This window comes from Halichoeres trimaculatus, unplaced genomic scaffold (genome assembly GCF_033239565.1).
Source record: "Halichoeres trimaculatus isolate MK-OKI-2021-1 unplaced genomic scaffold, fHalTri1.1 fHalTri1_scaffold_8, whole genome shotgun sequence".
In the NCBI taxonomy this organism is placed as follows: Eukaryota; Metazoa; Chordata; class Actinopteri; order Labriformes; family Labridae; genus Halichoeres; species Halichoeres trimaculatus.
In genome coordinates this window covers 20,367,183-20,393,930 of record NW_027437186.1, presented here as the reverse complement: position 1 = coordinate 20,393,930, position 26,748 = coordinate 20,367,183, and the positions used below count along the sequence as shown (strand labels likewise).

The window sequence follows — 26,748 nt, the reverse complement described above, 5'->3', positions numbered from 1 at the left end:
AATTAGGGTGGCCAGTGGCTCAGGATGGTAAACTACTCCAACAACATGTTTTTTCATTTGTGGTAAACCAGCTTTTGCCTTCTTTGCCATCTGGACTGGAGTTCAGCTTTTCCCGTCAGTAGATCTGTTTTATTTTCAGGACTGAGACAATGTCCTGTACTTCTTTTGAGTGTGTTTGTCAGACTGATGTTGCACTTTGTTCAAAACATATTGAAATATAACTTTTTGTTGAAAGATATAATATGAAGTGAGTGGAGGATTCACAAATTTCCGACAGGATATCTTGGATTATAAAGACTTTTTTTGTCAAAATAGTTAACACCCTTAAGAAATATGATTGCAGTTTCTTGTTATATTCAGGAGTTCTTGATATTATCTAGTTCTTTAATACTAAACTCAGGCATAGAGAAACAGTCAGATGTGATGTGTGTGCTTGGAGGATTGAGGGGGCGGATAAGGAGAAAGGAGACTCAATCCAAGAGACTAGAGTTTCTCACATTTTTTTCAAAGCTAGCTTTTGTGATTAGTGGACGTCCTTTGAATGTATTTTGCACACTTTATTAGTCATATGTTCACAGCCCTGAATGCTGTGCATTACTTATATAATTACAATTTGGGTATACTTCATAACCAGCTGTTGCCAAAAACAAAGTAGTTTTGATGTCTTCATTAAACTGATGGTTGTTGCACATCCCAAAGTCATAAACATGTAATGTTGGACAGTTGGCTTTTTTTATGTAGAAGATAATACCGTGCAGTATGTTGCCTTTATTTTGGCTTGATTTGATACTTTTCGAGAAACTGTCCAAAACTTAATTGACTGCGTAATCCCACATGTACCAAACATTCTTTAGGCAAGGGCCTCAACTTTTCAAACGTAACAATCAAGCCACCAGTTTGATGTATTTGATGTTAAAGAGCATGAATAAGGTGACAGAGGCAGTCTGATTGAAGTCCATCTTGTTTGTGCCCATCAGAAATCTGCTGAGTTCTCTTCAGGTATTAGTGCAGTAAATGCAGTAAAATCTGAACCACTTTTTCTTATGTTTTCTGTCAGAAATGTCACTTTTCTCGCTGCAGTTTGATGCATTTCCTGACATTATGGCATTTAGAGCATATGAGTGTGACCTTTGAACGTTTACATAAAGAGAAAAAAAAACTAATTTGAATCTTGCACACGGCTGCAAACAGAACGGCTGCCCAAGAAGTCCAAAAATATAAATGTGATTTCACTTACTGAAAAAAAAAAAAAAAAAGACAATGTGTTATGAGCTGAAACAGTTTCATAAGTTGAGCCCTTTATTGACTGTGTTATATAGATGTGCAACATTTGATAGTGGTTGACCATGATGACTGATACTTGTATAATGCTGATGATATGTTGTTTTTGTTTTGAATTTGATGAAAAAACACATTTTAATGATTACATCTGTTTTTCCATGCAGACTATGATCTAATACATATGATTATTTTAGCCAGCATCATTTTTTAAAATAGATTTTTGATGAGTTTATGAAATAAAGAAATACTTTGGGTTCTGCTATAGATATCAGAAAATGATCAATATTTCTAGCAGTATATACTGCATTTTCCTTTTCTAGTTACAAGTGTTTAATATTAATGCTGTTATGATGTAAAGATTTGATATGCTGTAAATTAAGGATGGAAAAAATGATAATCTCTCAGAAAAGAGGATGGTGCCTGAGGAAATGTATAACATAAAATGTGGGGACAGCCATGAGGACAGACATAAGGTGAACCTCTTCACAGCAGCCACACTATAGAAGCTGCCTTTATTATATATTATAATATATCTTTATATCATATTATATTTTGAAAAGTAATGTAACGCATTTAGTAGTCTTTAAATAGCTGTTTTTTGTTTACTACCCAGAAAGCCTCAACTTATCTATAAACTCAAATTTCCATCCACGATGATCAAACAGTTTGTGGTTGTTTAACAGCCAACTATCAAATCAAGTGACACTCTGTGAAATTTCTACCATCATACGTGCAAAAATTGTTTTTGTCAAGAGATGAGAAACTTTTTTCTTAAGGCTTCTGCATCACTGCAGAAAAGAGGATGAAAAAAAAAGAGAGAAGAAATTAAATGTTGAGAGTTCAGTTGAGGGGAGTGTGTGGGCTTTATTTGGCTCTGCAGATGGCACACTCACACACACAAACATGCACAAACACACAAAATGTTAAATGTCAACATTCAGCATTACGGGTGCCTCCTGACAAACACGACTCCCTGAATAGTAAAGCATGAAACCCACAAACCTTTTCTCAGTTTTGTTTTTCACAAGTCAAAAAGGAGAAAAAAAAACAGCAATCTCACCTGACTACTTTGCTGACTACATGTGGTGGGTTTTGGTTGAAGATATGTATTTATGTTCCTGGAACAGACAGACAGACAGACAGACAGATAGACCGACAGATAGATGCATGCATGCATGAGCACACGCACCATCTCATCCTGTAGTCACCTGTTAGAAGACATCATTTATGAGAAGCAGCAGGTCTGTGATGTGATGGATTCCCTATTTACAGGTCTGTCTGTTCCTGTGTGCAGCGTCACCGCACTGTGTGAGGAAACAACCTGCTCATGTGAGCCAAAGAGATCATGTACTGAGAAATCGTGGCTTTCTGCCTCTTAGTATTGAAGCAGAACTCTAATCAGCTGTGCTTTCACTCTTTTTTTTTTTTTTTTGTAATTGTCATGAATTCTGAGAAGAATTTCCCCAGCTGCATGCACAGGTATGGCTGCAATGTGACAGTAAGGCCTCAAGTAAGGCCCCTATAAGTTATGGGGCTATAACTCTTTTGGGACTAAGCTTTTAAACTAGATGGTCACTGATTTTGTGTCCCTTGAGGATGGATTAAATAATAGGGTGCTGCCACGTCACTTCCTGGGCACTCCCAGGGTGCCCCTGGGGCAAGGCACTGAAGCAGCATCAGGCGTGTACAAGCCCTCTTCCACAAATCTAAAGATTGAGATGGAGCAGCTGGGTTCAGCAGTGCAGTCAGTCATCCCTTGATAAGAAGGCAGGGAGCAGGGTTTGATGCCAAAGTGCCCACTCTAGCCCTTGGTAGCTGTGCCACCGATGTGTTGAAAGACAGTTAATAAATAGCAGCCTCTGCCGTCAGTGTGTGTTAATCCAGACTTCTTCATGCAGGAGTCAAGCATGCAGACTTACATGGTCACATCCCACCACAGTCTCCATAAAATTGAGTATGAAGGTAAACTGAAAATGAGTCCAAGAGTTCCCCTGTCAGAATCAAGTTTGTGTACAAACTAGTGCTGGGCAAGTTAACGTGTTATTTTCGCATTAACCCGTCAATCTATTAACGCCGTTGAATATTTTATCGCACATTAGTCATGTTGCTCAGATGCTTTTATTTTGTAAATGTCTGTTGCTGACCGCGGTGGAACTGGAAGTGAAATTGGCGGAAAAACACAATGAGTAACCAAAATAAGCATGGGGAAGAGGGGCAACGCCACGGAACTTAAAGGCGCTCGCCACTTAGTGTATCAGTCCGCGTGCACGGCGTGCCAGATACAAACAAACGCAGGTAGTCTGCCAGGACGAAGAGACAGGATGAGAACTAGAGCCTTATTTAGCGGTGTTTTTGTGTGAAAGTAACGCGCTGAAAATTCTCTAAATAAAGCGTGAATGCAGACCAATATCAGAGTTTTTCAGTGGGAGTCCGTTTATTTGTGTTTTTGGTCAAGTAAAATATGGCCCCGTCTGAGTGCAGAGGAAACCGGCAGAGGAGCAGGGAGGGGGTGTTTGGTGTGAGCGCCCTGGGCTTCTGCTGCACAAAAACACTGCTGTAGGGGTAATTTCTGCCCTAAACCTTGTGATAGGACCCAACTTGTTCCATCCCGGAGTATCACTTTAATGCCCTGACAGTGGCAATAAGCTTTAATTTTGTATTTACATTTTGTAAATTTTGTCTATTACTGTATAACAAGTACTGATTTAGTGTTTGCATGACAGATGTTATGGCACTTTCCCAATGCGATTAATTATGATTAATCAGGGAAATCATGCGATTAATTAGAATTAAAAGTTTTGATCGTTGCCCAGCCCTAGTATAAACTTATGATAAGTTCGTCTTATTAACTAGAGCTAGCTTCTGTATGGTTGGTCACTTGTTTAGAAAACTGAGATGCAACACAAGCCACTGGCATGTAAGCTAATGAGGATTGTCACTCACTGTCTCTCATATCTCAGTCACTGTCTTCTGATAGTAGAATGGTCTAACTGTAACGCGCTGAAAAACAGAGCATCACTGGCTTAATGCAGAGACCATCCTGTACTTGACATCTTAATTTACTGCTGCTCTGCTCAAAATGACAGGGAAAGCTGCCAGCTGGCACACGCAAAGCGGTGGAGTGACTAAAACAGCCAACAATTTAAAGAAGGACTTCTCCCTTAGCCAGATTTATTATTTTTCCTGTCATGAGTCATCTGCTAGTTGGAAAAGACATACTGTGTCAATTACTCTGCAGGACCGTTCTGTAGGGCTGCAATGTAGCAGGGATGTCTGAAAACTTACCTCAAAACCAACAGTGTTTTGACTATATGGTGGGTGAATCTCAATCAAAGTCTTTGAGAAAGCCACTGCTAACACTACTCTTCATTTAGCCGGGCAGGATTAATGATCTTAAAAGTCAGACGGACACAGCTGCGGAGGAAAACCGTCTTGTGACCCTACAACCCTGCAAGCTCTGACACTGTGGGCTATCAAACCTCAGAGGTGTGAATAACAACTGTTTACTGTATGAATGTTTTTCATTCTTTTTAACTTCATTTTTGAATTGATTAATTTGGCCAACGGTCACACCAACGATAGAAAAATCATAAAATTCACACGTTACATGACAAAAAAAAAAGTGGCTTTAATCATGACTTGCAAACATTTCGTAACATTTAGTTTGGATTGAAGTTATGAAATCAGTTGGGTGTTCCCTGCTTGATCACGTGTACTTCTTTAAAAATAACACCAAATGATGAAACAAAAGCTAGTGTGAATATTTGCCTTGTGGGAAAAAAAAGTACTTGAGACATATTGCTCAATGTAAAGCTTCTAAATCTCACAGGTGTGTCTTTTGTTATCCCTTTTTTTTTTGCTTGCTGTAATCTTTAGGCAAACACCGTTAAATAATCAGGAAGTTAACTATTTTGTTGTCTATTTATCTCTTGTTTTTTTGCCTCTTGAGAAGTGAGCCCATCTTTTTCCAGTACCATTAAGGCATCACAAATATTTTTGTAGCCCTGAAGTATCAGTTTGCTGTGTCGTTGCACTTTAAGGTCTGTTACCAAGACACAGTGAGGGTCAACAGATGTGTTTTAAAACTATAATTTACCCTGGGAAAGTTAGTGAGCCTAAAAGCGTTCTTTTATTAATGCCCCACTCCTGCCAAATCAGTTTGTCATACATTTTTTGTTGTTCTCTGATGGAGCTGCCATGCTGAGGTTGACCACATAGGGCAAAAATACAATAAACGCAGGATTATTCTGGTGCTGACAACATAGCTGCTTGTCTTACCTCATCGCTGTAGTACCAAAACCACAGCAAAGAGTGTCCTTTGTCATAGCTGTTTGTGTAATTACTGTAATTACTTTCAATCTGTGGAAAACATCAGATCGCATGAAATATAGCGAGTGAAAATTAGAGTAATCTTACTGAGGGTGGGTTATATGGCACCGGATTTCTAAATTGGCACATTAAATGGAAATGAGGAGCTCTCACATGTAATGTAGAGGAGACAGGAACACACAGACACACTTCTTGTGCAGTCTTTTTTTTTGTCTGTAGACTTCAAAGCAGATCACACTCTTTAAGAAAAAAAATCACTTACTTCGACTTCAGATCAATAACCTTTCTGGAAAGTTCATATCTGTGTTATCTGATTGAAAAAAAAGTATTTGTTCATCGTGAGATTTAATCACATATTTTGGGTTGACAAGCGTTGTATGACACAAATGTGAACAGGCTTTTCTTAGTAAGCCAAACCGTTTTTAAAAATGAGTTTTCACTCTTATCAGCAGCAGTGGGTGTGTGATGCTGTGTGTGAATATGTGTGCGTGAGACCTCTCCCACTTGTGGTTGTCTTGTCTCCCAGACTGTAGGAGGCCTGCAGTCTCTCACATCAGGACAGCTCTGCAGTGTCTGCATGCCACCAACACACACACACACACACACACACACACACACACACACACACACACACACACACACACACACACACACACACACACACACACACACACTCACAAAGAGGTACACTGAGACACGTTGTGATAAGAAAACTGTGTGATAGTCTGTTTACTTCTCACCTGACCCTATGAAATCAACATCTTTTTGTCTGAAGAGGCTGATAAATAATTAACAGAGGGGTGGCTTTTTTCATATCAATTTTAAAGCTCAAAATAATTTGAATTATCTGCAGTACCTTTCTTTCCACTTTTATATTTATCAATGCATTTTTTTTTTGCACTGGGCCATGATGTTTGCATAGAGAGCATTGTAGGAAATAGGGCAGGGCGTTCTAATGCATGCAACAGACTCATAAAATCCTATATTAAAGGTCAAAGGTTAAAGTGTTGTCACTGTCATTTTACACACAGCAGCCTTGTTTCTGCTTTAATCAATCCAAACGTCTCTTTTGAATCAGCTGTGGGGTGTACTGAAAAAGAAAGACACATTTTGCGGAAATGTAAACTAAATATTACAGCATTCAGGATTTAAAAGTGAAATGCAGATGGCATTCAGGAACAGAATGAGTTCAGCAAACAGTGTTATGATCAGTACAGCATCTGTTTTGAGCAGCTGATCTAAGGGCTGTATTTTATTTTAATACAACCATTAGAAACTTTATGTTGCTGGAGTCACAGATTGAAAGTCAAACTGAGCCAAAATGTTGACCCTGCCTCAGTAAGCTTGTGTTATTGGAAACTGATCACTAGTCAGACCCAAGCTGTTTCATGTTGATTTCATGGCTGCTTTTCTGGCTTCAAAATGAAAAATGGTGTCCTCTGATCTCAGGAGAAGAGTGCTAATTGAGTATGAAAATTTGTCAAGAACTTATCCTTCTGTCTGTTTTTAACAAATAGCCCGTGATGTTGAGAGAAAATAACTTGATAATATCTTATGGGCATGTCTTCAGCTGGACGTCAGAGCTATATAAGTGACCAGCTGTGAGAAGGTGGGATAGCCTAAGTTTGCCTTTCTCTCGTCTCTTTTTCTGTCTTTGAGAAACTATTTATATAACTCATTTAAACTGACTTAACTTTTTCAATGCCTGGAAAGACAGTATGATTTTGATAATGCCTTTGACCTAAACTTTGTCTTGTGAATCTATGGATTCGATGCACTTCCATTTAAGTCACTTTAAATGTATTCAACACTGGTATCTGAACCTTGAAGTGTTTTTCTTGATGTGACACCGATTTAAAAAGCACTGCCATTTATCTCATATTGTTGCCTGTTGCCAGGATGTGTTGGAAAGCAAAACCTGTGTTTTGCACAGCTGCCTTTAAACTCAGAAGAAGGTGGACTTTTTATTGTAACAGCCGTTTTTTTTTTAGATATTACATTAACCACAACGAGAATTCAGATGTTCTCTTACTTTTCTCAGACTCACTGACTTTAAAGAGGAACTGAATGAACATTATGTTCAATTGTGTGCAAAATATCTATGAGGCCTTTTCAGGGATGATTCATGAACACATGCAATTTGCTGTGATAAAAATTTTAGAACCATTTAGAATGTGTTAAACAGTAGCATCACCGATTCAATGTTTTCTTTTACATTATGCTATAAACCATGCTTCAAACTATGATGGGTGGGTAAGAGTTGTAGCAGAGCTAAAGAAGAGCTCATGAGCAAGTGTAAAATATGTTTGCAGTAAGCAGCGCACAAGGTTTGGGAGTAACTGGAGGACAGGAAGTGAATGAATATCAGACTGCTGGCTCCAGCTTTCAGAGGAGAGTAGGACGAGAGGGCCTGTGCCTGAAGTCAGGACCACTGTACTTCCAAGGCATTTCTATAAAGTGCAACATCTATGTTTGTGGACTGAACACATGCAGAGCCAGGGGTGCCTATAAAGTAACAGTGATGTGTAGGTGAACAATGAGTGTGTGGACTCCGAGTGTTTTTCTGACTACTTTATGAGTTCTCCTGGGACAGATTGATCAAGTGCTATGGACTGACTCAGACATTTCACCCGATCCTGAACATCTCTAAAAATTTCTGAAACTCTCTGAGCTCTGTGAGTGGAAAAAGTTAAAGTGTGCACAATAAAATCTCTGAGTGCACTTTCCCATTCAGCTTGCTTATGCTCGCTAGCTAACAGTGCTATCATAAATGCAACACCTGTGCTTTTTGACAACCATACACATGCTGGTTAGAGTAGTGTGGTGTTTGCTGTAAGACTGCGAGGGAAGCTCAGCTTCCCCTAAAGTGTCCCCAAAAAAAGTGGTGATATGTTCTGCTGTGTGTACATTTCATTGACAAAATATGCGCTAGAATCCTTTCATCTTTTGTTCAGAATCAACTCCTATCACAGGTAACTGGCTTGACCTCCTTCTCATTCATCCCCGCAGCGTCTCAGCACTTTAACACAGTTGGACTCTGAGCGTCTTCTGACTTCAGTAGAGGAAGCGTAGAGTGGGTTGTTTCACTGTGGAAACTGGACAGTCATTGGATAAACACTGGGCTTTGTCCCACCCTCGGACGCTCAGCGTCTCTGGGGGTCTATGAGGCAGTGGGCTGGCCTGGACGCTGGGCTTCTGCATGATGATTGGATGATCTGTCTGAGGCCGAATCCCTTTTTGATTGACAGTGAAACGGTCCCACAACAAGGGTTGTGTTTTAAGATTCTCTCTCTTTTCACCAATGAGCAGCTACAGCTACAGCTGCGGAGCTTCTCCCCCTGTCACTCACACTTACAGCCTGACTTGGTCTCATGTAGCAGCTCCAGCTGCTAGCAAGCTGGCACAGAGGGTAGAATTTATGTTTAAATAAATAAACAAATTTATGATATAGGCTGGAAAAAAATGAGCTTCCCCTCCTTGACTGACCAGCAGCCGCTGCTGGTGTTGAACAATATTTTTCTACAACTTTATGATTGGAAGTCATACACTTCTGAGTTAAAACCATTACCCACTGCATATACACTAAACTCTGAGGAGCTTCTATTGTGACTGGCAGATTAAGATTATGGACACATAAAAAGTGTGAGATGTTAAGTTTAGTGCACAGGTACAGAAACAGACTCAATTATTTATCGACGGATTGATTGTTTACTTACTTAACCTCTATTACAGCACCTACACTGCAAAGTAAAAGCATATATTATGCAATTTTACACAGTCAAAACAAATATTCAAAGGTCTTCAACATACACTTCAACTTGGATTTAGACCCTTATTTGATTTGAAGACCGGTGTGCAAACCAGAGCCTCAGTGTGATACAGTAGTCCTGACCTCATGCACAGGGCCTCTCCTCTCCTCCTTCTTTCTTCCAAAAGCTGAAGCCAGCAGTCTGATATTCATCATGTACCCTGATCCCCAGCTACTCCAAAACCTTGCGCACTGCTTATTCAAAATGTATTTCACATTTCTGACCTGACTGTGTCAATACAACGCTAACAGCCTCATGTTAAGAACTTTATAGATGCTAAAATGAAATCTGACTCCATTCATAAAAGAAGTTTTCTATCTCCTCATATCAAAGTTTTTCTGACTGACCTGTGCATACCTGTCATTTATCAAGAGCTCTCTCTGATGTCAGTCCTGTTTATATGTGCATAGCATCAAAGCACTGATTAGTCCCGTTGGGGGGAATTTTATTGAATCACAATCAACTCCACACCCACACAACAAAATGCTGAAGATGTGCACAAAACAGAGAAATTCTAGCCCACAAAACAGTCATTGTAGTGAAGTTGTAAAGAAAGGTGTTGCTAAAATCCTCCTAGCATGTTTGCCAGTGTCTGAAACCCCAGCCTACCCACATCGGAGCATATGGAGCGTTACATTTGGGGTTAAGTGCCTTTCACGGCAGCATTAACGCGAGGGCGTGGGTGTCAGTTAGTCATTTACTTTCTCCTAAAGCTTTGAACTCAACTTTCTCGTTGTCTTTTTTTTTTAAAATACCTGCAGAGCTCGGGTAGGATGAGTTATTAGTCACAGTGCGTAGTGTTAAAACCACTTCACTTGTTCCTGGACACCAAATGATTCAGATGTTCTTGTATATCACAGCAGAAAATTACCGGTGAAATAATTATGTGATTGAAGAAGATAATTTTTCATTAAGGGGAGACAAATTCAGTTGGTTTGAAGTTGTGGGGCCTGTTTATTGTTGGCTCACTTTTTAACACTTCAACACTTTCAACAGAGGGCGTTGTCGTTTTGACTTCTGACTACAAAATGGAGACCACAGCACGGCCTCTGCTCTGCCTCCCACATGTCACTGTTCTGTCAACTGAGCAGGTCGACACGCACCACAATTTAACCAGCCTGTTTTCTCCCTTTCTCTGTCTCTTTCTCTGTTTCTGGGTCCTTTTTGATCCTTTTTTTCTTTCACTTTTTCGGCTTTATAACATTCACAGCACACAGAGGAGGCAGACTCTTTCTTTTTGTTTGTCTGTGCACTGTGAAACCGAACTGAAAAGAGAAGTTCTTTGATCGCTGAGGCATTAAAGGTGACATGATTCAGACTGAACCTCCGTTTTAGAAACAGGCTGGAGTGAAATCTAAAGTATGACTGGTGAATATAACAAACTATGTATGACAAACATGATTTACAGCAACCAGAAGTCTCCCTCATTTCCTTTCTGCTTCATTTGCCTTTGCTTGTGTTTCTTTTCTGTCTTTTAACTTTGATGTCTTTCTCCCCTGAATAGTTTCAACAAAATGCTGAAAGACAGGCTATTTTGGCTCATAATCTTAAAATGAGAAAAAATAAAAACAAGAGCTGCTTCTGAACTATCTCAATTTTCATTCAAAAGTGGAAATGAATAGATCTTCAACTGTTTTTACGTGTAGAAAGCTCTTTTTTATAAACTCTTTGATCTTAATTTGCCTTGCTCTTTCAGAATATAAGATAAAAACCATTGAGAGAGAAAGAGGAAAAGTATTTTTTTCTCCTCTACCCACTGCTCTCTCCTCCTCTCAGCTTCCTTTTCACTTTTAAAAACACACACCGTGTGCCTGATCACATCAAAGCTCAGCTTTGCTGTCTTCTTCTTTTGCTCATTTTGTTAGTAAAAAACAAAAATCAACGCGGATGATATTTTTGAGGCTCAACAGTCATGTTAGGTGATGTCATGGGTTTCAGGTGAACTTTGTGAAATAGGTCGTTGAGATGATTGTCTCAGCGCAGCTTTTTACGTCTTACAGGGTCAACCCCGAGCTCTGCCGTCTGGGGAAAAATTGTTGTCTTCGGTTCTGGTATGACTTTGTGTTTACTGTGTTTATCGGGCTAGAAAAAATTGTAGTCGGTGTTTTGTCACAGGCCCCTGAACATTTCCTCATAGTGTTAAAATGTGAGGAACAGACCTCAACTTGTGATATGAGTGTAGAGAAGAGTGCAGAGTAATTATTCAAACCTGGATTGTGCTCAAAGTGTGGTTACTTTGCTTCAGGTTTGTGCGTTTTTTTTTTAAATAAATCTCCCAGTAAAAATGAAACTCTGAATCAGAAGGAGAATTTCTTTGATCGATGATGCTGCAGAGGTGACATATAAACTTAATGGTGTGGGTGGAGTGGTGTCAAATGTTAGCAATCGGTTTTCAATTTTATTTCAAGTAGAATCAAATCTGAAAGTTTGTACTTTTAGGGTGGTTTTTATTCTATTTTTAAAAATAAAGATTAGCTAAGCTGTTATAATTTAACCACCTGTAAAAATATTTTAGGCACTGTTTTACCCCACAGTGACATTTAAATTAAAGTCTGTAATTTACCTCAGAAGTATTTCAACTTTTTTTTTCCAAGATCAAACCAAAATAATCACTAAAGACAGCATGTGATTCTACAATATGAGCAGTACCACACTTTAATTTTACCAACCGTGTGTGTGTGTGTGTGTGTGTGTGTGTGTGTGTGTGTGTGTGTGTGTGTGTGTGTGTGTGTGTGTGTGTGTGTGTGTGTGTGTGTGTGTGTGTTCATATTGAAAGTGAAGCAGATACTAAAACCCTAACACAACGTTTTCATCTCTTCTTCATGATGTATGCAGGTCCAAAAATTCACAGCTCAATCCGACAAATAACCTGTGACTGTTTTTAGTGTTAATTGGTGTCAGACTTGTTTTCTTCGTATAAATAAATCCTTAAGTCAAACTGAAACTGTGATGCTTTGGAGTGATAAATTTACCAGAGCAACCAGGGGAAATTTGCCTTGTGAAATGTTCGTTTCTCTGACTACCCACTCAGTTTCGACTGGAAAAAAAAAAAGTATTTAACCTTTTCAGCAACAACGAATGCAATAAAGAAGAAAAAGGTGAAATGAGGCAGGCTGAATATTGTCACGGTGCCGTGTCTCGAAGTACAGATCCAACTGCAGAGGTGCAGAGGATGATAAGTCAGCAGGATCGTACAATCATTGTAACGCACAATTTGACTCACTTTCTTTTGTTGTTTTTGAGCATTTGCATATTTTGTTTCATATGTTGCTCATCTGTTTGATGTTTTATCTCTTATTCATGACTGAGAAGTGAATTTCAAGTCTCAAAATGACACCTGAGATATTTCAGAGTGCACTGTACATGTTCAGTATTGAAAATATTTACTTTCAGTAAGAACCTTTGATCACTGAACCTTTATATTTCAGAATAAATATGACATTTTGTGATTTAAGCAAATTTGGTTTAGGCTGTGATACACACATTTGTGTCTGCTGAGTGCTCAAATAGATTTTGTATTGTAGACAGTAGATTTTCCCACACATTTTATTTGTAACCCACTTGATTTTTTCAATGTTGTGATATTTTTGTTCAGCTGGTTTATTAAAAGTGCATTCTGCACTTCAAATGTGGCTCCAGTTTGCTCCAATATTTCATCTGCAGACTTGGATCTGTGAATAATACCCATATTATTGTCTAGAGATGCTTTTTTTTTTAACCTACTTGCATGCAACAGTCAGTTTGTGATGTAAAATGTCAGACGCTGTCAATCTCCCAGTTGGGTCCATGAGTAAATATAAACATGTTGATGGTTTCAGTCAGTCAGTGTTGCGTGCTCACAGCCCGTGGGTGGCATCACTCTGTTGCTATCAGCAATGCTTTGACTAATCGCCTCACTGACTCGTTGTGTATATGTGTGAATGTGTGTTTATTTTTTGTTGAGTGTATATACACTAACAATAAGTCTGTACTGAACTTAGATGATATACATGAGTGCAACATAGTGTCCAGGGATTTTGAAGGATGACGTTTTTTAGCATAGCATAGCAGAGATTTTATTTTTTAACCTTTTTTTTTTATTTTTATTGTACATACACATATAAATGTAGGTGTGTAACAGTCTCAATAAAATTATTTAAAGTTATTACTCATTTTGTTACACACATGTATGTCTGAGCCTTTGTTTCAAAAACAAGTTGCTTATGGTTTAACAGTATGTAGGTCCTTGTTCAAATTAAGTATTGCACACACACACTCATGGTCACTTTTTGCAGGCACTTTTCATACACATATTACACATATTACTTTAACAATGTGTGTATGTAGGTGTGTTTTGTAACACAAAATAAAGTCTTAATCTTATTTGTTGTGTGAGTGTGTATTTATGCAAACACTCATGTTAATGTGTGTTCACAGCTGTTAATATGTGTTTGTGATTTTTGACACTTTTTTAACACTAACACTTGATATTTTGTTTTTTGAGTGTTTTCTGCTGTAGGTGTGTGTGTGAATGTGTGTGTAATCTGCTTTCAGCTATGACCGTGCAGAGGTGTGTACTTTTGTTACCCCCCCCCCCCCCCCCCCCCCCCCTTTTTTTTTTTCTACTAATTTAACACACCTTTCTTCGGGCATTTGCTGATAAGTAGACTGTGTGTGTGTGTGTGTGTGTGTGTGTGTGTGTGTGTGTGTGTGTGTGTGTGTGTGTGTGTGTGTGTGCACATTATTTTTTTATTCATACATAATATTTACATTTACAACATCACTACTACTATAATTACTGGTGCTAGTGTTTGCATGGTGTCTCCCTGTGAGGTTTTATCTGTTAGTGATTGACTCATCTGTGCTGCTTGATGCTATAAGTGCATCTCCCTTCAGTTTGTGAGTTGGAGTGCAGGATTTGCAATTATTAATTTGTACAATACAGTATATGCTACTTGTGTACGATGTAGCTAACATTTTTTGTTTGCTGTGTGAGTGTATGCAGCATGTTTGAACAGTATGTGGGTACTCTTCTTCTTATTATTAAATGATTTGTTGTTATCATGATATGCATGCATACATGCCTGCTGGTAGTGTGTATGTATTCCTGGCTACACATGTGGTTCTGTCAGTGTGTGTTTGAGTGTATTTTCAAATATGGAGTCATATTCCTAGACTCAGAAATATACCTGTCGTTTGACCACATGCTTTTTTACACTCTTGGGTATTACACATAATGAGGCATTGGGTCAAACAGCATGATACCGTTAAACTGACACGGATTCATCATTAGCTTAATAAAAATATTAATTAGATTAATTGAATATACTCTACACATTTAATCTGCTTATGGAATCCAAAGCTTTGTGTTGAGCTTTACGTTGTCCATGTTGTTTTGTGTGTTTTAGTTGAAGTCACTATATGTTTTGTGTGAATATGCAGCACATGTGTGTGTGTGTGTGTGTGTGTGTGTGTGTACAGTATGTATTTATTTAAATGCATGTGGTCATGTGAAACAGCTTGTTCCTTCCTCTGGCAGCTTGTCGTCTGTCTCACTGACATTCACACATTCAAATCAGAGACTGTTCATGGCTGTTAGAGCACATGACAAGATTTTTGCCTGTTCATATGATCTATTCACTGCTGCATGTAATGACTCGGTTATATGCTGTTAAAGTCCCTTAACACGCGTAGGTGCTTGGTGGATGTTGATAGGAGCTCCAAGAAGTCTTTTTAGGAACTATATGCAGCCTATTATTAAGCTTCACCACAAAATTTTGCTTTAATATTAATAATTTATTTGCCCTTTGTTGTCACCTCCCTGTCTTAAGGTCATAAAAATAACATACTGGAGAGTGTAAATGGAAAATATTGTGAGAGGATAACACGTTATCAGTCAGTCAAACCCTAACTGTATTATTTTAGTTTTATTATCAAACACACTGAGTGTGTTATTGTCTCTTACTAACTTTTTATTTGTTCACACCAAAACAAAAATAAGGACAATAAACATAGTCATATGAATTACATCACAAATGTAGACTTTCTTTTTTTTTCATGGCCATTTTTTTGTTTTGTCACTCAAAAAATGTTGCTTTCGTAAAAGGAGGGGTCAACCTGTAATTAATAAGGTCGGATGAAAGAAAAAACATTGTCCAAGATCATTAGACACATTCAAAATTTTACACACATAGACAAGTTGAGATGTAAATACCTTTAGGTTATAAACCTACATTAATAATCAGTTTTGACTTTTTGTATATTTTCTGTACTGTGCGTTGTACACCAAAGGCCTGTATCTCTTTTAAGGCATTTCAATTTTTTTTTTTCTTGATGGTCAAAAAGTAATTCCTAAGGAGGGTTTTTTCTCCCTCAGTCTGAAAACCTTGAGTTTCGTAAACATCACTTTCATGATGTTTTGTTGAATATTATTGTTATTTTTTTGTTGTTGAATTGTTTTCTTTTAATATAAATGCAGTGCATACAGGCTTACTATTCATGCATCTTAAATAAATATAAACTAACAATATTTATATAAAAAAAGAATGATACTTACATTTTCTTTTGTTGTTTCATTTTCAGGTCCTCTGGAACCAAGACGTTTCTTCTGACGTCTTTATCCATAGGAAGCAAGATAACTCTGAAGCAGTTTCCTGAACAAGATGTGGAAATTACTCCTGCCATCCTTTAAAAGATGTGTTATTAAAAAAAGTATCAACGTAAGTACTGAATTAAAATTTACTTGAGTTATCTAAATTAAAATTTGGGTCATAACACAAGGTTATTTCTTGGTTTCAGTTAAGCATACAGTCAACGGTTTATTTTTTTCATGTGATACTAACAGAATTAAAGGATCCAATCCAATCATAGAGCTGCAGCTGTTTCACACCTTCATACCTATGATCACATCATATATTCATAATGTCAGCACATTTTGTTTCTTCGTTGTTGGCAGGTATGTTAGGTGGAACCATAATAAGCTCATCTGTTATTGTACTGCTCTGGGTACCAGAATTTATGTTCAACATCAGTTCTTGACAAAACTTTTGAAGATTAATGTATTTCACCACAGTCTCATCTTCACATTTTATCATGAAACTTGGGAAACAGAAATTATATTACAGTTCCTCTTCTGTTATTTTCATGTCAAAGATACAAACCACCAACAACTCTTCACGACTGACACACGTCAACATTACAGGCGTGTATACACATAAGGGGTAATGAACAAAATGAGAGACACCACATTAGGGAAATATGTTGCAATTTTTTTCATATATTTTTGTAATTGATTTAATTAAAAAAAAAAAAACTTTTTATTTACATTTTATGAAAATATCTGAAAATCTAAAAGCAAACAACTGAGGTGTTGCTGCAGTCAGGTTAAAAGAGAGACTTCAGCTATTTGATCTCAGGGATGTGCCACTAAATCACCACAGGAAGTACCAAAACAAAACAGGAAGCAACTCCGGTATAAAAGGATTACCTGGTCAGTTTTCTCTTTGTTGTTGATCTGTGAAGCTGAAATGTGTGCTATGGGACCTCATACACAGATAAGCAGGTGAAACAACATAGGCGGTCTGTAGTTTCACATTATTTCTAGTTGTGAATACCTAATGTACTTTTAGAGCGGAGGAAAAAAGAGAGATAGGAAGACTGCAGCTGGAACTAGCGAAGGCAGAGGTGGGCACACAGAAATGAATAGCATTTACCTTCGCTGTCTACTTTAACAACTATCATTTAAGTATCATAGAGCTGTTATTTTCCTGTGTGTATTTTCTTTCACTTTGAAAGGAAAACACAGCAAGAGTGGCATCATAAAAATCCACTTAGCTTGATTTATCAGGAGCTCCCAGAAGTTTGTCCAAAGTCAGTTGAAGACACAAAGACTTGAGATGGGTCATGATTTCTGAATATTTGAATAGTTGTTGATTTATAAAAAATCGAGCAGTTCATATGACTACTTTCCTACTTTTGGGGTTGAGTTTCTCTTTCTTTTTGCAATGTCCTCGCAGGGCAGGCGGCTTGTGCTGACTTAACCCCCCTAAAAGCTGTTTGCTAACTGCTTGTCAAAATCAGGAGAAGAGAGCATTAATGTTGGCTAATGCCTTGCGTGGTTCTGTGACATTCTGAACCAGAGAGAGCTGCTGTGGGCTGTCAAACGGTTCTTTGAATAACTTCTTTGACATAATAAACAAGAACTAAGTGCAATAGCATTAAACTAGCATAACACTAGCATAGCATTAGCCCCCTCAGCAGAGGGGGCAGTAAGTATTTGGTTAATTGTCCGATAGTCCTTGGTGAACATGGATGATTGTGGTCTAGATGCTTGAAACACATGGCTAGTTAGCATTTGAATGTATGTAACGGCAGTTAATGTTGGATTTTTGAGAATAGTTTGTAACCTGAGTGTTTTGAGAAAAAGTGAATTTTAACAAACTCTGATTGATGTGGCAGTCACATTTGCTTCCCTCATGTATAAATCAAATCTGACTTTAAAAATGTACCGTACACAAAGTGTTGACAATGTGTTTAGGACGACTTACTGCTGATAAGGGGTTACATTTCTGTTTGTTAGCATGCCTAACAAGCACAGCAGCTATATTCTTTTTGAATCACAAGTGTATAAATAGTGCTTGTGAAGTTAGTCACACAAGTCTTCTGAAACTTCTATTTTCAGGTGAGACAGATCAATGAATAATGTACGTTATGTCAATATACACTTACTATTATTAGTTAAACAAAGAGGGTAAAATCACTTACTGTGTTAGAAAGTTTTTTTTATTTTTCCTTGTTTTATTATTTAAAGGGCAAATCCACTAATTTGAAGAGATAAGTTCAGTCCAGTTTCGCAGATGGTTTGTCTGGCTATAAGGAGAAGAATGACCGAATCAAAACTGACAGCTCAAACATTTTTCTATCTGTCATGTATTTATGCTTACACCGGCCTTTAGTTGGACTACTGGCCTTAAGAACTGAACAGGTGGTGTAGTAAACTGTCATTTTGGTCTGAGGACCTAGAGCAGATATGAGTTCCAAAACACAGTACTTATACTTACTGTCTCTAGACAGTGTAAGCTGTGATGTGTTTGATGTGATACTGATAGGATGGATGATTCAGAGTGTTTCACTTCATGACACAGAACCATCTAACGGGGTTGTGCTTATAACATCACCTTATGATGACTTCACAGACGATCTTAGACTATTTAAAAAAAAAATGAAAAGAGAAAGATAACTATGACTATTAGTATGAATATGTTTGGTCTATACATGCAGTTAGTGTATTCACTGTATACAGATGACAAAGATGGGCCAGGAATATTTTATCATTTCAAACTTCTAAAATTTGTAAAGGTTTATGAAGTTTTATTGTTTTTTTATCAGGTTTGAAATAAGTAGATAAAACACTGCACTAAATTCAAGTTATCCAGTGTGACTAGAATATAATTTACTTCTCCATGTTGTGTTTATAGTAACCTGTTTATAGGAACAAATGGCAGTTCAAAGATCAGTTAATGATAAATATTTGAGTAGCCCTAATAGAGAATCCATGACAATATATACAAAATAATCATGAAACAACCCTCTATGTTCAATAGTGAGCCATGTTTTGTTGTGAGAATCAGTCTCTATAGAGGACTGTGCAGGTGACCTGCATAGGAACCTCAGCTGAATGTAAACATCCTACAGTAGACCATACTGAGAATTGAAACACTGACTGGATTTTCCCTGAGCTCTGCAGCCTGGCCGACTCTGATATTCAACCTCTCACTTCCTTTTTGAAGCGGCTTTGTTTATCAGCTCACACTCTATTTTTACTGAAAGTCTCTTTGCACGCTCACGTTACCTCAGTTTACAGTGAAAAGGATGTGCTTCTCTGCAACACGTGCTTGGATTGGATCCACAGGTACACTTGGCATTGTTTGGTGTCAGATACAATATGTTGACTTTCCTCAGTCAAGACAAAGTGCATCTGGTTTTCATAATAGTTTTACTCTAATTTACCTGAATGCAACAAGCACAATTTATTTCTAAACTAGTTTAGACCAAGATTTTCTATGCACTAAAACAATTTGCCGTATCTTAGTAATTTTATTTTTGGTAGACCAAGTGCCAGTACATTAACTGAACTCCTTTTGAGCTCTGCATTTTCTTAGTATTTTGAATCTGTTGTGGAGACTGGCATATCTCTATCTAAATTGAAATAAGAATAAACTAAATGAATCTAAAATGCCTGCTATTTGTAATTTGTTAGTGTCTCTGCTACATGAAAACCTTTACGTTGCATTTGTGTCATATCTGCATCAGAGGGCTCACTGTTTGGTCATTTGTGATGCTGTGGTCATTTTTAACCTGTTCCTCTCTTTTAAAAAGTAAGATGATTATACAGTCTCCAGTGCTCAAAGATATACTGTCATATAGGTTTATCAGTTCAATTTTTTCATGACCAGTGCCAACAATTAAAGTGACTTTCTGGTGGCCTATCTTAAATATTGTTATCACTTTTTTTTTTTATCTTTAGTGAAAGACTAAATCCTTTATTCCATGCACATACGTACATGCTATCTTAGCCGGCATCATGTTGATGCTTCTTGAATTAATTAATGACATAGAAAAGTGCATCAGGGCACTGATGACCTCAAAGTTTAAGCTTGCTCTATAAAAAGAAGCAAGTCCTCAAAGCAGTGGTTGCTTGTTCAACCTCCAGCCTTGACCTTCTGATGCATGTTTCCCCTACTCTCCATCCCCACATTTCCTGTCTCTCTTCAGCTGTCCTATCAATAAAGGCTGAGAAATTAAATGTGCATTGTGTTTTGCAACAGATTTCAGATAATAATGTCATTAAACTGCATCGTTCTGTACATCACAACAGAATATAAAATGTCAATTGGCTGTTTTAGGTTTGATATGCTGTCATTTAGGTTGGGAAAAATGTAAAATGTTTATAGTGCCTGACAGCAGCTCGACCTTAACCAGTGTAGACTATTTCAAATTGTCATTAGTTTGCCTGACTGATAAATTTTTCTACCTTTGTGAAACCTCTGAAGCCTTCATGTCCAGGGAAATATACAAACAGGTTTTAAAATGGAAATTCCCCATGAACTATTTTAAGATAGAAGATTTTAATGTGGATTGAAGTATGTTCACTTTAAATGAAAAAAAAGAAAGAAAGATTACATGTTGTGGGTTACACAATCATACTTGTAGAGAGCAGGCCTCTCCCGTGAGTATGTGTGCCGGCATTTGAGGGGGAAAGATCTGTTTTTGAGTGTGTGTGTGTGTGTGTGTATATGTATATATGTGTGTGTGTTTTGTGAGTCTTAAAGGAAGAGGGCTTCAGCGGCCTTGGATGAGGCGATGAGGAAGGGCTCAGAGGCCCTTTGTGCCTTTGTGTAACCGAGAATCGAACCAGAATGCACATGCATGCTCTAAGGGGAACGTGTGTAGTAGGTGTTCACAACACGACTCTGGGGCGCTGTAAAATGGCTCTGGTTATCTGGAGAGCATAACAGTGTGCTGACTTTGTTTGTGTATAATGAACAAAATTGTGCATACCACTCTTAGAAAGAGAAAATACAGTTTTTGTTGGCATAGGGGTGAAAACAAACACATCAACGCAGGTTTAAGGCAGGTTGAAGGTAAATTTAGGTTATGTTAAACAAAAGTTCAGGTTGAAGATTCAGACAGGTGACATATGGTTTGTTTTGAGGCAGACAGAGACCCTCAGGCAGGATTATTTCATCTCCTGACTGTCTGTGTTCAGCAATGTAGGGATAAGAAATGGCGACAGACAAGGAGGAGCATGCGACAGCCACAGAGAGTGAATTTTACATAAGAATAACAAAAACAAAACATTCAAAGAGGCTTTTTATTTATTCACAGATTACTTATTGTGGAAGTCTCTAAGACAAAGATGCAAATTTATTTAACAAGTGGTTTTACATACACATAATGAGAATCAAGAGAAAAAAAAAATCTTAATGAAGCTAATGTGAACTTAAGATGCTCAAGTGCAGAATGTACAATAAAGATAAAGATAAAAAGATGATAGTGAAAGCAACACTTGTTTAATTTATTGGTCGAAGTTGTGCCACTGCTGTCACATCAGTGAAATAATAATGATATTATTATTATTTTTATGATATGAAGTCTAGAGGGCGCATGTTGCTGAAGCAGCACAGGTCCAGGAGTATGCTGGGGATGAAAAAAAAGCATAAAAAGTGACTCTAAAGAATTCTTAAAACATAAAAGATAAGAGATCACACATTTAATATGACCACCTTCTTTTTGTCTCTCACTGTCAGACACACAGAGTGAAAGCTCTGCCCACACACAGGTCTCTTTGCATCTGTCTCCTGTGTGGGACGTCTTTTCAGACATTGCATCATGTGTTGAGCAAAACATGATCATATGGGAACGGAGAGGGTGCTTTGACCCTGAGAAACTTCAACCAATGTTAAAGAAACAGTTACCCTGACTTACAGTGGAAGATTTGCATTTTCTTTTTTGAAACAGAAAACACACAATACTGAACTGATTTACATTAAAATTGTACTTTAAAAAAATTTAAAATAACATTTAAAGGATTGTGTGAGTTCAGATTGTAAAGTTTTGAAAGACTCTGTCCAAGACCTTTTGAGCATATTTTTCATGTATGTTCATAACAGATGATGAAACAATATGTAGTCATCCAGCTTCTTTCTGTGGTTAACACGAGAGATGACTGACTCCAGCAATGAGGGCATCCTGCTCTCAGAAGAGATTAAAATAAGACCAGAATAGTCTGATAGAAGAACGGGGTCAATGCAGTTTTTGTTGTTGAGATAAAGGTACAATTTTTGGGGTATGGCTATGGTTTGCATTTTACTTATGCAGTGCATCCCAATTGTGCATGTCCAGGTATTAACAACACTTCAAAGTATTTTCTGATAATTCCGGTGTGTTTTGGTTGTGTGAAACAGCTAGTCTATCCTAAAACTGATAGTGTACTTTTTTGTATTAAGGAAACAGTTAACCCTCTTTTCTTTGTCTTTTGCAGGGCTAAGGCTCAGGATCATTTGATTGGTTACCACCACCATCCATTCATCCATCCTGACAAGTGGTTGAGAGATCACCTCAACAAAGACTCTGGTAGGTCTGTAAAACGCCTTGACTTGTGTATAGGCTGTCTGATCCCATCTCCTCCTTCATCAAAAGGTTTGAAGATAATTTTGAATGTAATTGTTGTTCCTGTTTTACTGTTCAGGCTATGTACTGTGGTTATTTTTTGCCATATCAGTATTACATGAAGGTCAGGTTGGAGTCAGTCTTTTGTTGAGTACTGTTTGTCTGAAGAAAGTAGGGTATAAAATTCCTCCCACACAGTCTCTCAGTTTCTATTAAACAGGATGGTTGAGAGAGAGTGGGGGACACGCAGTGTGAGTTCTGCAGCCTGTGATCCTTTTAACAAGTTATTTCTCAGGCAGTTGCCTAAATTTTTATTCTCAGAAGAAAATCTGTCTACAAACCAGTGAGACCACAGCGCTGCACTGGAACAGCATCAGGCCAAGACCACCTGATAGAAACACAGCATGGGCCTGCGCTCACGCCAAAGTTTTATCAACTGACATTTGAGTTTGTTATCTTCTTTTCCCATTCAGCTTTGAACACACAAAGCATAGACACGAAATCATTACAGCGCTGTAAAGTAAAGGCTGATATCTTGAATTGTATAGCAGGCTCTGAACTTTAAGTTCATTTCTCATGTGACATGGGACATTAAAATATGTTCATGATTAGAGATGGAATTGAAGAGGACTGCAGCCACTGTGTGTTTATAGTGTAGGGTATGTTTGCTCACACTTAATGTGTTACTTTACTCAGCCAGAACCAGCTGCATTCAATTAAATGCTGTGGCATGCAAACTCAGTATCACGGAAAAATCTGGTGGAGTTTATTCAGAAGTCTAAAAATCTTCTTACAGCCACTTAAATCCTGAAGTCCAAACGGGGAACAAATCAACTTGTAGCCACTTAAATGCTCTGAAGTCCAAACTTTGTAAAACGTTTCAGAAATAGGCTCTTTTTAATTCCACAAGCCACACTTTCACAGCTCACACAACTCACCAAAGTTTTCAACTGAACTTTGAACTAATTAAAAGTGACTAGAAACTTCGATGATTGAAGTGAGATCAGAGCCTTTTTTTAAGGATGATGGTTTTTCCTGAGGAATAGAGCTTGTGGCCATGTGATGGCAGCCTGAGAATTAGACTGACAGTGTGCTCATGCCAGTAGTTATTATTAAATTGATAACTCTATTAACATCTTTTCCTCCCCCTGAGGCAACATATGTCTGAGATTGAACTACATCAGGAAATAGTTGAAGAAGTGTGAATTTAGTGATGTGTCAGAGAATCAACATTCTGCTCAATTAGAGTCTTTTAGAGGTAGTTTATACTGAAGTATTCACAGAGGCCTTTTTTTCTTCTTGCAGACAACTTTGTAAAGCAAAGAAACCACTGTCTGTATTTCCACCCCCTCCCCACCACCTTATTTTTATTTCTCTTTCTGTCCTTGTCTGTGGTTTGTACATCATACACTTTGTCCATCTTCTAATGCCAGCTGACTAGCAGTGAGTGCAGCTGCAGCAGCTCAGACTAATCTGCTAAAGTGGACTCCATCCATTCATCACACAGTCCTAATGATCCATATGAGAAGTGTCGAGGTGTTAGATGGAGCAGACATGCATGGGCCAACACATACATTACTCTGTGTGTGTGTGTGTGTGTGTGTGTGTGTGTGTGTGTGTGTGTGTGTGTGTGTGTGTGTGTGTGTGTGTGTGTGTTCATGTAAATCTGGCTTCCGTGCTTTGGACAGAGACTGCCAAGCAACAGGGGCGATAGGACAGCAGCCACAGACTATAAAAAAGTCAGTAGCAGCAGCTGACTAAGCATTTTGAATAAAACTACAGATAAAGCAAAGTGATGATGCTTTGGCAATGGAGACGTTTCAAGGTCACATTTTAATATGTTGAATCGGTAGACTGTAGGTCTCTTTGTTGAATAAGAATGTGTCAGTAGGACTCACGTAATCCTCACAATGAACTGTGTTGTGTAAGCAGGAGCCCTGTGTCATCAAAGCAACCTCCAGTGTCCAGAATACACGCGCCCTGTTGACACGTTTACATGTTTATTGAGTAGTCTGGTCACAAGAGACTCAAATACAGATGTGAATACATTAAAGGATGCATGGAGATCTGATTCCTCTTGTTATATTGAGAGTTTTTTTTAAACATACACAGCTTTTAGCATCAGTGGTGTAAGCCGTTGGTTTCTAAAGCAGAGCTTAAGCCTATTGTCTCCATAACTGAAGACAGATCTGTCACGAGGATGAGGCCTTTAGCATCATCGCTAACGCTTATAGGGTACCTGCCTGCCAGATAAGTCAGCTGACAGGCTGATGTGAATCTCGGAATCATGGTCTGAAAAAAATAAATAAATAAATAAAATAGTGCAGTGTAGGCTGGGCCCTATAAGTCTAGTCTAGTCTATTTACGGCATTTCATCCCCCACTCTCACCCTGTTTCCTGCTCTATCCACTGTCCTCTCATCTCTAATTAAAGGCCTGACAAGCCCAAAAATAACTCAAAACCAAAACTATGAATTACAGAAAAAAATGAAGTTATTAATCATTTGTACCAGGCTGTAAATATGTTAATAATTGTTGTAATGAGGCTAATTTTGGGATGGATGAGAATCTAGCCTCCAGTGCCTCTGCATCCAGCCTCAAGTGTAGACTTGAAAAACTGCAGTTTTAAGTTCTTTGGTAACAGCTTTATCTCTCAAGACTGGAGACACCCAAAGAATGTCATAGGTTCACCAATAAATCACTGTAGAGCAGTGCTTCTGAAATAGTGGGGGGGGCCCCCCTGGGGGGGCGCGGTGCGATGCTGAGGGGCGCGTGTGACCCTGGGGAACATGCTTTTTTTCCGCCGTACTACAATAATTACAATAATTATTTTTTTGAATTTGTTATTATTTATTGATTTTGTTTAATTTTATTTTCAGCAGCAAATGGTGCAATAAGTCTGTCAAAAATGTTTACAGCTTATACAAGGATATTATTAATTTTTGAATTTCAGGCAAATTGATGCACTTAAAATCTTTTCTCTTACAGACTAACAAACAATAATAGATAATAATGAATTTTATTTATAACGCACTTTACATTTGGAGGCAAATCTCAAAGTGCACAAACAATGTTAATAAGGTTATTCTTGTAAGTTGAACTATATCTCTTTCTTTTTGTTTTCTTTATGTTAACAAGGATACGATGTTATGCAGAGGTGTACCTATAACTATTTTATAGACAAATGCTACTATTTATAGTTGCGGCGGAGAGTGGGTGGTGGGGTGGGGGCGCAAATTGTTTTCTTCTTGCGAGGGGGGTCGTAACAGAAAATAATTGAGAAGCACTGCTGTAGAGCAACATTTATTGAAAGTTTTAATATATCTATGTTATATTGTGTTTTAATGTATTTTCCTTTTCTCTGCCCTGCATTCCCTCTCAAAAAAGTGATCTTATGTCTTCAGACGCTTTGATCGTCTTTGAAATCTCTTCAAAACACCTCCATGTGTTCACTGGAAGTGGAAGAGCTTAAACATGTTACGAGTGGGATCACTTTGCAGTGGATAATATAATATTAGATAGATAAATTTAAAGTCCCCTGAAGATGGACAAAAAAAAAAAGACAAGAACCAGTAAACCAGTTTACATCCTACAAAAGACTATTATGTCCAGGGTTTACAAAATTTACAAGGGGGCCAAGATTTTTTCACTATACACCGAGAGAACAGAGTTTAAATATTTGAAATAAAGTCAAAATTTTGAGAACAACTGATTTTGCCTTAAGGCTGTATAGGGTAATTAACTTAATAACAGTAATATTCAGCATGGTTGACTGACGCAAAAACCTCCCTGTAGAAAGAGCATTTAGTCAGGAGAATGACTGATCTGCTGCTCAGGTCCCTTGTCTCCACCTTTGATCTCCTGCCAATACATACAGCTGGTGTTAAGTACTCTTAAACCTGCTGTGCTCTGACGCAGGTTCCTCCATCAACCAGGACGACAAGATTGAACATCCACTCATACATCAAACTGGTTAATCTCCTTTCACCCAAAATGAATCATCAACTGATTTATGGAGTGGAGAAAACCTATGGCGTAACCTCTGATCCTCGACTTAATTACAATTTATTTTCATTTCCACAGCACTCACTGCATAAATAAGTCAGTCAGTTTAAACATGCAAACATGCATGCTACATATAATTTGGAGGTAGAATACAGTAATAAGATGTATTAGCTTTG

The 26,748-nt window shown here is 38.0% G+C and overlaps 1 long non-coding RNA gene across 2 annotated transcripts in view; it reads left to right on the top strand.

Annotated features, from left to right (window-relative positions):
- The window catches only part of LOC141795364 (uncharacterized), a 71,141-nt gene that overhangs the window by 36,042 nt on the left and 8,351 nt on the right, over positions 1–26,748 (top strand). For both annotated transcript variants that reach the window (XR_012598591.1, XR_012598590.1), the window contains 2 exons: positions 15,981–16,117; positions 22,441–22,532. This is a non-coding gene — a long non-coding RNA (uncharacterized LOC141795364). The remainder of the gene's footprint in view (positions 1–15,980; positions 16,118–22,440; positions 22,533–26,748) is intronic.